The sequence below is a fragment of the Podarcis liolepis genome (assembly GCF_965112155.1).
Source record: "Podarcis liolepis genome assembly, chromosome: 10".
Taxonomy (NCBI): Eukaryota; Metazoa; Chordata; class Lepidosauria; order Squamata; family Lacertidae; genus Podarcis; species Podarcis liolepis.
Window position 1 is genome coordinate 10859233 of NC_139562.1, and position 13602 is coordinate 10872834.

Here is a 13602-nt window from a genome sequence, read left to right on the forward strand (position 1 = left end):
TTAGTTAAAAGCAACAGTTAAAATACAGATTGCCCTGAATTTTACCTTTGTACAGTAGGCTAATTTCTAGCTGCCCTTCTCTGTATCCCCAGAAAAGCAAGCAAGATACATTATCAGGGTTCAAGGATGTATTTCAGCCTGGCAAAAACAGCTGGCGTCCAAAACTGACCCAGCAGAATGTGTGGCCTGCAGAGAGCTCCCAGGGCTGAGGTTTCTCACCCGATATGCACCAATAATGCACATCTTTCAGAAGACTCAATGTATTGATCTGTCTTATTCACTCCTTACAGTTTTAGCTGTACACCGAACCAAAATCCAAGCTATGTTTGAAACCTTCCCATCAATCCAAAAATCCCACCTGAACGTTTTGTCATTTAAAATGTCGGTGACAACCCTAGGGTAAATTGTTCTTTCTCTTAGGCTTTTACATCTCGGTTTTTCAAGGCATACTGAACCAGACAAACTGGTTCAGTTTGCATTGTGTACACACACACACACACACACACAGAGAGAGAGAGAGAGAGAGGGAGAGAGGGAGAGAGGGAAGGGAGAGAGAGAAAGCTTTCAATTAAAGTCCATTTCATGTATTTTTCTTCATGAGCTCCTTTCTCGAACTATGGAAGTTCGCCACCGACGCTTCCCAGAAACAGGAAGCTAATGATTTTCTTTGGAGTATAATATGTAGATAATTAAGTTAATGTTTTTTAGCAATTGGAGTGTTTTAACTGCCCTCAGACAATATATATCTCCCCCCCCCACCCCTCGCTCAATTCATGTAGTTAATTTAACCGTGCGTCTTCGCAACGGCAGAAAGAAAGAAATACAGTGGCTGGCATAATTGCAGCGCCATGTTCATCATTAGATTTCAGAAACCATTCCTCTAAATCTTCGGCTTGGTAATTTCCTTCATAGCTTGGCAATTTAGGCACTTTTCTCGAGCTCCCCATGGTATTAAATGTCTGGTTTAAGTATGAAGGATTTGCTGTTGGCTTCTCCTGCTTGTTAAAATCTAAGTTGCACTGTGTAAACCTCTGCGTGAAAGCAGTGGCATTTAGGGAGGGCAGCAAAGGGGCTTGACTCCCTGCTCCCAATTGCAAATGGCTTGTCGTTGTTCCATATATATATACATATATATATATATATATATATACATATATATATGACTCATAGAGTTGGAAGGGACCTAAGGGTCATCTAGTCCAGTGTTTCCCAACCTTTTTTGGGCAAAGGCACACTTGTTTGATGAAAAAAATCTCGCGGCACACCACCATTACAGCCCCGTGACGTCAGCGCGCAGCGTCACGCCGGGAGGGACGCACGAAAGTGAAAGTTTTCAATTTTTTCCCCTCCCCCTTGCCGGGGAACCTCCAAGCTTTGGGGGTGGGGGGGAGGAGGCAGCAAAGCGAGGGACTGAGGGACGGCGGCAGCTGAGGCGGCGGCGGCTGTTGTGGTGGTGGCGGCGATAGCGGGCGGAGGAGGGGGCGGCGGCGGGGCCGAGGTGGCCGGCGGCGGCGGGGGAGGCGGCGGCGGGTGGAGCAGGAGGGCGGCCGAGGCCGGTGAGGGAGTAGGGTTGCCCGGGGCTTGAGGAGCCGTCGCCGGGAGTTGCTGCTGCTGTTGTTGCTGCTGCTGCCGCCCGGACATGCCGGCCTCCTCCTCGTCCGCTGTCTCGCGCTCCTCCCTTTTGCACGCGCTGCCCCGCCGCCGCCCCATTGGCTGGGTCCTGTCAGCTGATCCTGTGTTATTTCCTGTGTGTGTGTGTGAGGGGAGAATGGAGAGAGAAACCTCGGCACCACCACCGCGGAGCTGCCCCCGGCTCGACGCGGATCCTCGCCGCCGCCGCCTCTCACCGCCCGCCTCGCCCGCCTCCCTCCCACGGCACACCAGCCAGCGTCTCATGGCACACTAGTGTGCCGCGGAACACCGGTTGGGAAACACTGATCTAGTCCAACCCCCTGCAACGCAGAAACCTCAGCTAAAGCATCCATGACAGGTGGCCACTCAACCTCAGCTTAAAAACCTTCAAGGAAGTCCACTACCTCCCGAGGGAGACCATTCCACTGTTGAACAGCTTTTACTGCCAGAAGCTCTTCCTAATGTTTAGTCGGAAATGTCCTTTCTTGTAACTTGAACCACTGATTCGTGTCCTACCCTCCAGAGCAGGAGAAAACAACCTTGCTCCATCTTCCATGTGACAACCCTTCAGCTATTTAAAGATGGCTATCATAGCTCCTCTTTTCCAGGCTAAACATACCCATCTACTTCAACCATTCCTCATGAGGCTTGCTTTCCACACCCTTGATCGTCTTAGTTGTCTAGCTCCTTCAAGATCAGCAGAACCAGTCTCTAGAGTGGTCTTTCTGAACCTCAGGCCCTTAGGTGTTGTTGGACTCCAACTCCCATAATTCCTAGCCAGCATGGCTCATGGTCAGGGATGATGGGAGTTGTAGTTTGGGGGACCCAAGGCTGAGAAGGGCTGCTCTAAAGGGTGGCATCACGGCTGCTGAACTTGATGGACTAGGACAAATATCATGGCAGGTTTGAGGCCACATGGGCACAACAGCTAGGCTGTCTTCACCAATCCAGCTTCTCTTGCGTCTCTGTAGCTCCAACCTTGCTGCTATTTTGTCCCCTGCCCAGGTAAATGACAGCAGCTGTGTCCCACAGATAGGGGTGGAAGAGAAATTTGAAATCGTTTGCCTCTAAAGGCAAACCCACCTAATTCACACTTTTTGAAACAATGCACCACTCAAAACACAGCTGCCTTTCAGAATCTGTCCATCTCTGAATTTTGCAGTGCAATTTTCTAGTCAAGTAATGTACTCAAAGAACTGGACACGCTGTGGTCAAGTGTTCTAAAAATGAGCATCTTAGTGAAGTTAACATGTAAATATTTGCTCTACATGGGGAAATTACTTGCAAAATAAAAAAATAAAAAATGTGCCTGTTAAGTCAAAACTGCTCTGAAATATATGACTATTTGCGTATGAAGACAACCCCCCCCCCAAACCTCCTCCAAAATAAATCACACAGGACACAGAATATTTGTTTAAGATTTTTTGGCATTAATTTGACCACAACTTTATTGATTACAGCATGTGAGTGGTTGCTTAGGCATTGGTTCGGACTACCTGAACCTGCACCAGCAGGAACAGGACTGACAACTGGAACCTCCAGAGGTCAGTAAGGGAAAACATATTGGGGCAGCAGAGAGGTGGATTTCCACCTCTTACTTCACCCCAGATGCTCCCAGGATCTCTAGCATGGCCCTACCCCTGAGAGGGGATCGGACAGACCAAATCGAGCCCCTGGATTCCTTTAACAGAATTCCCTAGCAGCAGCAGCAGCAAAAATGAGGGGCAGGCACACCCAATCCATAATTCCCTCCACCAAAGAATGAACCAATGCCTAACTGCCAACCTTACAAAGCTGTGACGATTTGCTACACGGTAGGCAAAAACCAAATGGCACTGGCCAATCAGCCAAGTGGTAAGATTCCTACCAGGCCCCTGCTGCAAAAACAGATGACCCCTAGACAGGCATAGCAAGGTCAAAAACAGAACCTTAAATTATAGGGAGGGAGGGCAGGAGATCCGCTGCATGATGGGAAAGAGAAAGTACTTCCCCTCGTGCCTTAAATAGCCCCTTTGTGTGGCGAGTTCCCGCCTACCCCCATCGGAAATAAAGACACATGACACCAGTATTTAGGTTAATGGGCGAAAAATGGCCACAACTTTATTGGTTACAGGTAATGAGCGGTATTGGCTTAGGCATTGGTCCTACCGACTATCCAGCTTCAGCCTGCTTGCTTGAAGACCGGGAAGGGTTAACCACCAGTAGGGGGAGTCCTACTGATGCACATCAACTAGGAACTCTCCCGGGGTCACCGCTCGGGGGTGTGCCTTAGGCCCTCACCTCCCCAGGCTTCGGACAGGGCCACGCCCCCCGGAATCCTTTACCGGACTACCCTTCAATATGCGGGGCAGGTGATGGCACTTCCTCCCCCCTCTCATCTACATAACAATACCCTTACCAATGCCTAACTGCCAGTGCCGAGGAAGTTGTGATGATTTGCTACTAGGTAGGTGAAAAACCAAGTGGCTGGAACCAATTTGCCAAGTGAAAAAAATTCCTACCAGGCCCCTCAACGGCGACCAACTGAGGTCCATGGCAAGGTCAGAAAGCCAGACCTAAAGGGCGGGGTGTGTGTGTGTAGCAAACCAGAGCAGCTGGAGTGGCTGAAAGAGGGAGATCCCTGGCCGCGCCAGCCCTAAATAGAGCGGGCCACGCCCCCCCAGGCCAGCCGATTGGCTGGCCAGGGGATGATGCAGCAAGGGATTCCCTCAATCACACGGGGGCTGGGAGTCAGCCCCTGCGCACGTGGGGGGCGGGGGAATGAAGCCTGCAACCCCACCTCCTCTCCAGCTCAGAAGTGGCTTTGGCAATCAAACCCCAACCGACAGAAAATTATCCCCAGCAACAAAGGGGCAACCAATGAGGTGCGGAGGGCATCCAAATGGGCCCGCCCCATCAACCAGAAGGCAGTTTGGTGATCTCACTGCAACACATGGCTCTCCATGATTTGGAGAAATTCTCACCAAAAAAATGCTGATGAATTTTCAAGGATTTTGCTTAAAGAATTTGCACCTTGCTAGAGACGTGTGAGGAACTGAAATTAAGATCAGAAAAAAAACAGAAACTGAGAGAAACAGTATGGGTAGCTCAGTGGCAGGACATGCCAAGGTCCCAGGTTCAATCCCTGGCAATTCCAGGTAGGGCTGGAATAGACCCATGTCTGAAACTTTTCCAGCCAGTGTAGACAATTCTGAGCTAGATAGACCATCAACTTGGCCTGATGTAAGAGATCTTCTGATGTTCCTATGTTCTGAACCAAAAATAGTCTGATTCACCTATTCCTATGCACCACACACACAGCAAGACTGATCAGCAGTCCCTGAATTCAGAAACCAGAGTATTAGGGGGTAGACGTTTTAGATAGCTGCACATCTCCGGCTTGTCTCGGTTCTAAACTAACAATCCCCATCAGGACTCTTTATGGCACTTTAAACAGGGCCTGGCGCCTCTCTGCCATCAATACTGTTTTGCGAATGCTTGGCTCTATTTGTTTCTTTATGGGATAATGCCGCTAGTTTGACATTCCCCCATGCTCGTGGGACTAGAGAACTGACAGGAAATAAAACACTCAGTTGTCTTTTGGTCTGGGATGGAATTTCCCCCTTTGGTGAATAAAACATTTTTATCGTTTTTATCTATTTATTTCAGTTTTACTCTTCCGGCGCCTTCTCAAAGGCAGGTGAGGAGGAGCGCCAGGGACCGTGGCAGCTATAAAATGTATCCCCTTGGTACGCGAGGGAGCGCTCTAACTTTCTGTTATGCGCGTCTGAGACGTAGGGTGCCTCCACGTCAAACATCCTCCGAAAGACGTGCAGCCTTTTCACATCAGGAAAAAAGTGCTCCAGCAAATCTAATGTAACATAATATTTTGCCTCAGATATTTTAGTTTTGTTTTGAGCCACATCCCTAAGAGGAAATGGACCAGAAGCCAAAGGGCTGCTTGTCATCAGACCGTGTTTGCGCCACAGGAGATGGGTTCCAGGGGGAGTTAGGACCTTGGCTCAAATTCTGACCATGAGGTGGCAGTTGTAGAGTCTACTACAGTGGTACCTCTGGTTGCGAATGGGATCCGTTCCGGAGCCCCGTTCACAACCTGCGCAGAATGCAACCTGCATCTGCGCGTCTGCGCGTGCACGGATCACGATTCTCCACTTCTGTGCATGCGTGTGACGTCATTTTGAGTGTCTGCGCATGAGCGAGCGGCGAAACCTGGAAGTAACCCGTTTCGTTACTCCCGGGTTGCCGCGGTACGTATCCTGAAAGAACGTAACCTGAATGAACGTAACAGGAGGTATGACTGTATATAATTTGGAAAGAGACTACTATATATACCTCTTGAGTCGTCATTGCCAAACTTGACACGAGGCTAGGGGCCAAGCTCTTTGTTGATGTTTGGGTGCCAGCGGCCATTTTGAATCAAGATGGAGAACCAGAAAAGTGACTTTGGCATGACTTTGGCCATTTTACGAATAGGGTTAGTCACCTCTTGAGATATTTTCCATCAAACTTGGAGCAAGGGTTCCTGAGGTGGGGGTGTTGTGCCTGCTTTGATGTTTGGGTGCCAGGCGCCATTTTGAATCAAGATGACAGACTGAATGAAGAGAGACTTTGGAATGACTGCATGGATTTTTGACATTTTTTTGGCCGCCTCTCGAGATATAGTCACCAAACTTGACCCATGGGTCACCAAGGTGGGGGCAGTGGACATCGTCCCCTTTTGGATGCCAGACACCATTCTGAATCAAGATGGTGGACCAAACAAAATCTCTGTGGGGTGATGTCAGGGAACTGACATCGGAGCGAGAGGCGAAGGGGAGGCTCCCAGATGATGCTGGCGAAGGACCCAGCAGCAGGGGGAGAAACAGCTCAGTAGAGGGGGAAGCCAATCAGCGCAACACCGGGGATAAATGGAGGCAGACGGGGGAAGTGGAGAGAGGGCTCCAGGACTCTTCACTGGACATCAGTGAGGAGAGCCCAGGTCCTCCGCTACCCATGCCTTCCCTGCGCAGAAGACTCCCGCGCAGTGAGAGGAGGAGGAGACTGGGTGTCAAACAACTTTTATGTTGGAAGAGGTTCAAGAAATGCCCACTGACGGATTCTGCCAGTGACTGAGGCAGCCATGATGAGAAGGGGCTGCGCAGTCAGAAAGTTTTAACAAGGCAAATTAACCAAGAAAGGCACCAGTTTACGCACGAGTAACTCATACCCATTACAGGTGACTTCCCCTGTTTTTATGGCATAGATTCAGTCTCCTCTTGAGATTTCATCACCAAATTCAGCACAAGAGTTCCTGACATATTTTCATATGTTATTTTCTCTAATATATTTGCCAATATATGCACTACTAGGCACACTTTATCTCAATATCACAGCATTTGAGTTCACATATTATTTCATGAAAGGCAAACTAAAAATGAAATGAATTGAAATTCTCTCCTATCCTCACCTATGATCACACCAAGATTATGACTACATACGATCACACCAATATTGTTGCAATGTTTTGTTTTTGCTCTTTGTTGCATGAACTTGAGAAGAACAGAAGGTACTTGGAACTGCAGAAAGTGATGTATATTTTCCAATTCTTGAATTGATGTTTGAAAACCAGGATTCAAGACGAGTGGCGTTACCCAGGGGAACAAAAAAGAAAGAAACGGGACAAAACGAATAGCCTTTCCTCTTTCGTAAGGGGGCAAATGGACATTTCACACACAAAAAACCCCAGTTCCTCATTTCAGCAGATAGAACAAAAGGAAACAAAAAAACAGCTGTAGATCAGGCCACACACACACACACACACACACACACCAGATGCACAAGGATTTATTATGCCAACACATTTGGAGAACCCAATCTCTTTATCAAGGGAGTTCCTTCAGTGTGTTTTTTGGACATCTTCACTCACTGGCCACCTGGAAGACTCATGTCAGCAGCAATCCATCTTAATTTTAGCTGAGGTCCCTTGGATTCATTAACTGGCTAGCAAGCTTGATCTATATGTCCTCATGTTGATCTCTATGTCCTCATGTTGTTCCTAAGTTGTTCCAATGCTGGACACAGCACTCTAGAGGAACATTTTGAATTGCAGGAGCCCCTCACAAATGCCTCTGTACCCACACTTCCAAGGAAATGTCCAAAACTGCAAACAGCTGTTTGGCCAGCTTTGCCCCCCACAAGTGTTTTCGTCAGGCTCAAATATGTCATTGAAGCCAGATTGTTGACCAAGACCACATGCTCCAGACATATAACACCAATTCTGGCATGACTTCACTGGCTAACAATTACTTTCTGGGCTCAGTTCAAAAATATTTAAATTTACCAATACAGGGCAGTCTCTAGGTAAGTTGCAGCCAACCTTTAGTTCCCACTGGAAACACATCTACATAGCGTAGTTGGTTAGAGCGTGGTGCTGATAAATGCCAAGGTTGCAGGTTTGATCCCCATAAGGGACAGTTGCATATTCCTGCATTACAGGGGTGATTCTATGAAGTCAGAGTCTTGCAAAGAAAGTATTGTAGTTTAAACTGCTAGCCTGAAACAGGAACCCCAGAAAAGGAAAGGAAGGAAGTATCTAGCCTCTGCTTGAGTATTTCTCCCTCATTCGACTTCCTCTGTGAAACAAACTTAAGGGACTCATCATCACCTCATTCACTTGCCAGAGCAAGGTGAATTCATCAGTTAACCCAGCATTCTGGTGGATGATGTTCCTGCTGGGGGTGGGGAGGGCCTGAAACTGCACTCACTCATGTTCCTGCTCCACTATGACATGGGCTTGTTGTACTCACTAGTACCCATAGTGCCTCCCCCACTGTCAGCAGACAGGGATCTAGAGTCTCAAATTTTGTGCAAAAAGCCTCTTTCTCCACCTCTCCCCCAAATCTACAGCAAACCTGCCATGTTACCTCGTTACTTTCCTTGCAGGCACTCCAACTTCCTGGTCCGCAGCTCTCCTTTCTCTCATGGGGAGTTTAGATTAGAAATTCCCCCATTTAGTCCCGCCGCCTCTCAGCTCAGTTGTGCCGTTTCATCCGTGGGATCAATCTGCTTTTCTGTTGCGCCCGCTTCTCTCTCCCTGACCCTGTGACCTTTGAGCAAATGAATCTATTTTTTGCTTCTGAAGATCGGATGGCAGATAACACAGTTATTAAGGATTGCTTTCTCTTGCTCTAATAATGACAATTCAGCCTTCGATATATTGTCCAGGGGCCCCCCGAGTTATTCTCTGCACTACGAATTCTAATAAGTTGATGCAGAGTGGGGAGGCTCAGAAATATCAGGAGCAGGTTGGTCCGACTTCAAAGTATTACAAGTGCCATAAGAAAATAAGAACTCTGCTGCCAAGCTCCAGAGTGAGAGTCTTTTGCTCTGGTGCTCTGACGCAAGGTGCCACGCCAGAGCCAAAAATGGGGTATTTCAGGATCCAAACAGAAGCCAGGTTTGGCTTCTGTGAGTCCGGGATGTCCTGCTGAAAACAGAGCAATTGAGGGGTATGCTTTAACCAGTCGTGGCTCCCTCAAAGAATCCTGGGAGATAGAGTTTGTCAAGGGTGCTGAGAGTTGTTAGGACACATGCACCCTTAGTCTCCCCACAAAGCTCCAATTCCTGGAGTGATTTCACAATCAATCTATCTTCACAGGGAATTGCAGCCCTGGGAGGGGAAGAGGGGTGTTCTAACTGCTCCTAACTAGAGGGCAAGTGGCCCAATCTGGCAGGGCTCATCTTATCTCCCTTCCTTCCTTCCTTTTTACAAGTAAGCAGAACAACAACAACATAAATAAAGAGACCAGCATGGAATCAGTAAGCACACAAAAAAGGCAAATACAGTGCAATTCCTCCAATAATTGAAATACTTTATTGTCACTTGTACAACTTGTATACAGTGAGATTACACGAGCACCCCCCACTCAGCTCTCTTAGTCTTAATTCCCCTCATTTACTGACGCACACCCACCAAACCCAAAAGTCAGTTGCCCTGTTGTTAACAGCCCATGGGTTGTTAACAGCCCATGGATAGAAGCTGTTCTTTACCCTGTTGGTGCAACTAATCATGCTTCTATATCTTCTGCCCGAGGGCAGGAGATCAAGAAAGTGCCGGCCAGGGTGTGACTCATCCCTGAGAATTTTCCTCACTCTCCTGAGGCAACGTTCTTCCGCTATTTCATCCAGCAGATTCACGGGATAGCCCATAATATCTTGCCCTGTATTCACCACCCTCTGTAGGCACTTCCTATTAGTTGATGTCAAACCAGCGTACCACACCGTGATGCAGTATGAAAGGACACTTTCTATTGTGGACTGGTAGAAGGAGATCATCAAATGTTGATTGACATCGTTCTTTCGCAATACTCTGCAATAATGCACAGAAATGGGGAGGAAATTAATACCAATGCAATAGCCACACACTTAAAACTACAAAAATGCCCATCTATTTGCTAGTACAGTGGTACCTCGGGTTAAGTACTTAATTCATTCCGGAGGTCCGTACTTAACCTGAAACTGTTCTTAACCTGAAGCACCACTTTAGCCAATGGGGCCTCCCGCTGCTGCCGCGCCGCCGGAGCACAAGTTCTGTTCTCATCCTGAAGCAAAGTTCTTAACCTGAAGCACAATTTCTGGGTTAGCGGAGTCTGTAACCTGAAGCATATGTAACCTGAAGCGTATGTAACCCGAGGTACCACTGTATTTGAGTTTAGCTGCGATACCGTTCAGCACTTTACTTAACCAAGCCCATTCCTTTTCTGCCTTGCTAATTTGGTGTCCTGTCTGCTGCTTAGTTTACTTGCTGTCAAAACGTCTCTGGTTTTTTGTTTTTGTTTTGTTTTTTAATAAAAAAGAATGTGTGCCCTCCCCCCAAGAAAAAGGCGAACAAACTTCGAGACTGCTTCAGGAACCCAAAATCCTCAGAAATGGCACCTCATGACATGGAAGCCCAGAGGCAGCCTTTATAGCCCAAAGAAGACTGGTGGGTTTCCCACTGGCAGATGCCATTTAACAAGCAATCTGCTAGGTTGGAGCTTGCCTTCTGCTTTTAAGTGGGCCCCGGATAAGATCAGAAGCCCCTTGCAATACATAGCCGGGGCTCAAATTGACACGAGGTTATAGCAGAAACTAATGTAGAGGTGGAGAGAGAGAGAGAGAGACTCTGCTTTGGCATCTCCCCTGAATTAATGAAGGTTGCTGGTAATGCGATGTGCTGCTCTTATGAAGATGCTGAGGCACGTGGAGGATTCAAAGAGAGCAAACTGCTCGATATTCGGTCAGACCATCAGGCCTCCTCCTCCTCCTCCTCCTTCTCCTCCTCCTTCTCCTCCTCCTCCTCCTCCTCCTCCTCCTCCTTCTTCTTCTTCTTCTTCCTCCTCCTCCTCCTCCTCCTCCTCCTCCTCCTCCTCTTCTTTGGCGATCACTCGTAGCTGAGTAAGATTGTCTTCCATAAACACTGTTTTAACAATGAGTCCATAGGACTCCATAGGAGTCCAAGGAACACAATGAGACATTACACATTAAAAGTTTCCCGGTACAGGGCTGCCTTCAGATGTCTATGGAGAGTTGTATAGATTTGCTATAAAATAGGAATGTTCACACATTACATCTGATAACTGTACAGTCTAATGTGCAATGACAAAAAAGCCGAACTGTACACAGTTATTCAGGTGTTCGATGAGTGTAAAGTCTGTGCATCTGGGTACACCAAGAGTTAAGGCTAGACCTGGATAGATCAGCTGGCTAGAGCGGGGTGCTGATAACGCCAAGGTTTCAGGTTTGATCCCCATATTGGACAGCTCCATATTCCTGCGTTACATGGGGTTGGACTAAATGATCTTCAGGGTCCCTTCCAAATCTACAATCCTGTGAATTTATGTACAAATTGACAAGTGTACTCTTTCACAGATCGTGAAGCTGAGGCTCCAATACTTTGGCTACCTGATGAGAAGAGAAGACTCCCTGGAAAAGACCCTGATGTTGGGAAAGATGGAGGGCACAAGGAGAAGGGAACGACAGAGGACGAGATGGTGGGACAATGTTCTCGAAACTACGAACATGAGTTTGACCAAAACTGTGGGAGGCAGTGGAAGACAGGAGTGCCTGGTGTGCTCTGGTCCATGGGGTCACGAAGAGTCGGACATGACTAAACGACTAAACAACAACAACACTCTTTCACAAGCACACCTACATGGATAGAGAGAGCTTCTTCCCGTTTTCAGCATGAAATGTAGACAAACCAATGTGTATAAATGACTGTGGCTCCTCGTAAATAAATCACTGTGGCTCCTCATTTGGACCCTGAGTAATTTCCCCGCTTCTTTTCCAAGACATGCGAAAGGACCTGCTCTCCTCTTTCACTTTGCTTTCGTTTCCTGGGGCTGGAGACCGGTGCCAAAAGCAGAATCTGGGGCTCAGCGCCTTATCGCAAATGAAACCCTGTTTCAGTTTATCAAAAGAACAGTAGGCGAGACATTAGCACAGTGAATAAATAAATATTCACACTTCACCGCTTCTCTGGGATTGCTCCCTGTTAAGCAGATTTCGATCTTGTAGAATGCAGGAAAAGAGACTGTTGATATTCTTTAAACATATATTGGGACATCCCTGATTCCTTGTAAAGTATCCCATGCGTGCGTTTATAGCAGTGCAGTAATTAAGACAGAAATCGCTTCAGGATGTTTGATGTTTAAAGCTGTAAATTATACTTCTCCCAAATAAAAGAAGGAAGAACGTGCCTCACGCTAGCCAAGATTCCTGTTATTTTTGATCACGCAGAAGACATTTACATTAACGATGGTGGATCAGAATACTAAGTTTTCGGGTATGCAGTATTCAGCTGTGTTGCGATTTGTAGCATTTCCCTGAGAAGGTCTTACCTGGTTTCAGGGCCGGCCAGTCCGTGAGGTAAACTGAGGCAGATGCCTCAGGTGACAGAATCCAAGGGTAACCTCTACAGGTGTGCTCCCTGCTTCTACTTCCAGAGAAGCTTTGTGGCGGATTCTGGGTTCGAGAAAATCTCGCGATGGCCCCGCAGCATCTCAAGAGAGCTCTGTGAAATCACGTGGAGGCCTCGTGTGACCTTCCCAAGGCCCTGGAAAGTGAGGCAGAGCTTGCAAACCTTGCAGTGTTGCCGGGTCTCATGATGTGCTTTGCAACACATGACAGTCACCTGACAATCAGGCCTTTCCTTTGCATGGCACTTTGAACAGGGCTTTACAAATGCCACCGACTGGGCTATTCCCTGCAAAACCAGACAATTGCCCACAAGCGGCCTTTCAGCTGTGTTGTTGTTAAGATTTGTGTACTGCCCTATGTCCATAGATCTCAGGGTGGTTCACAACAATATAATTTACCTGCTCCACACCTGACACCGTACATAGTAATAGTTGTAGATGGCTGAAATTGTCTCAGAGGCCAACTGCAAGGTGGAATTAGACCCATGTGTTCGCCTTCCCTGCCTTATAGAAAGGTTCCCCAGTTTTTGTTCCTACCACCATCATCAGGTAGGGTGAAGGGAATAGAAAGTGAGGCAAGGCTCAAGGGCTTGTGACTGTCACATCCTACATTTCTTCAACACTGGACTGGTCATGTTGTGCAGATGCCTGATTATCGTCTTCCAAAGCAACTCCTCTATTCTGAACTTTAAAATGGAAAGCGTAATGCTGGTGGTCAACAAAAGAGGTTTAAAGACTCAAGGCAAATCTTTAAAAAATGTAGTATAAACATTGACAACTGGGAAACACTGGCCTGCGAGAGCTCCAATTAGAGAACAGTCTTTACCAAAGGTGCTCAAACTCAGGATGAAAGGGAGAAACGGGCTAAGAGGAAGGCACGCTTGGCAAACCCTCACCGTGATCAACTCCCATCCGGAAACCTATGTCCCCACTGTGGAAGGACTTGTGGATCCAGAATTGGCCTCCACAGTCACTTATGGACTCACTGTTAAGACCGTGTTTATGGAAGACAATCTTACTTGGCTATGAGGGA

The 13602-nt window shown here is 47.5% G+C and overlaps 1 long non-coding RNA gene across 1 annotated transcript; it reads right to left on the reverse strand.

Annotated features, from left to right (window-relative positions):
• Positions 1 to 9473: 9473 nt before the first annotated feature.
• Positions 9474 to 12664, reverse strand: LOC310687080. Its single transcript, XR_014516199.1, has 3 exons — positions 12492 to 12664; positions 11804 to 12051; positions 9474 to 9979 (listed from the first exon to the last, which is right to left on the reverse strand). It is a non-coding gene; the product is annotated as an uncharacterized lncRNA (long non-coding RNA).
• Positions 12665 to 13602: the final 938 nt, after the last annotated feature.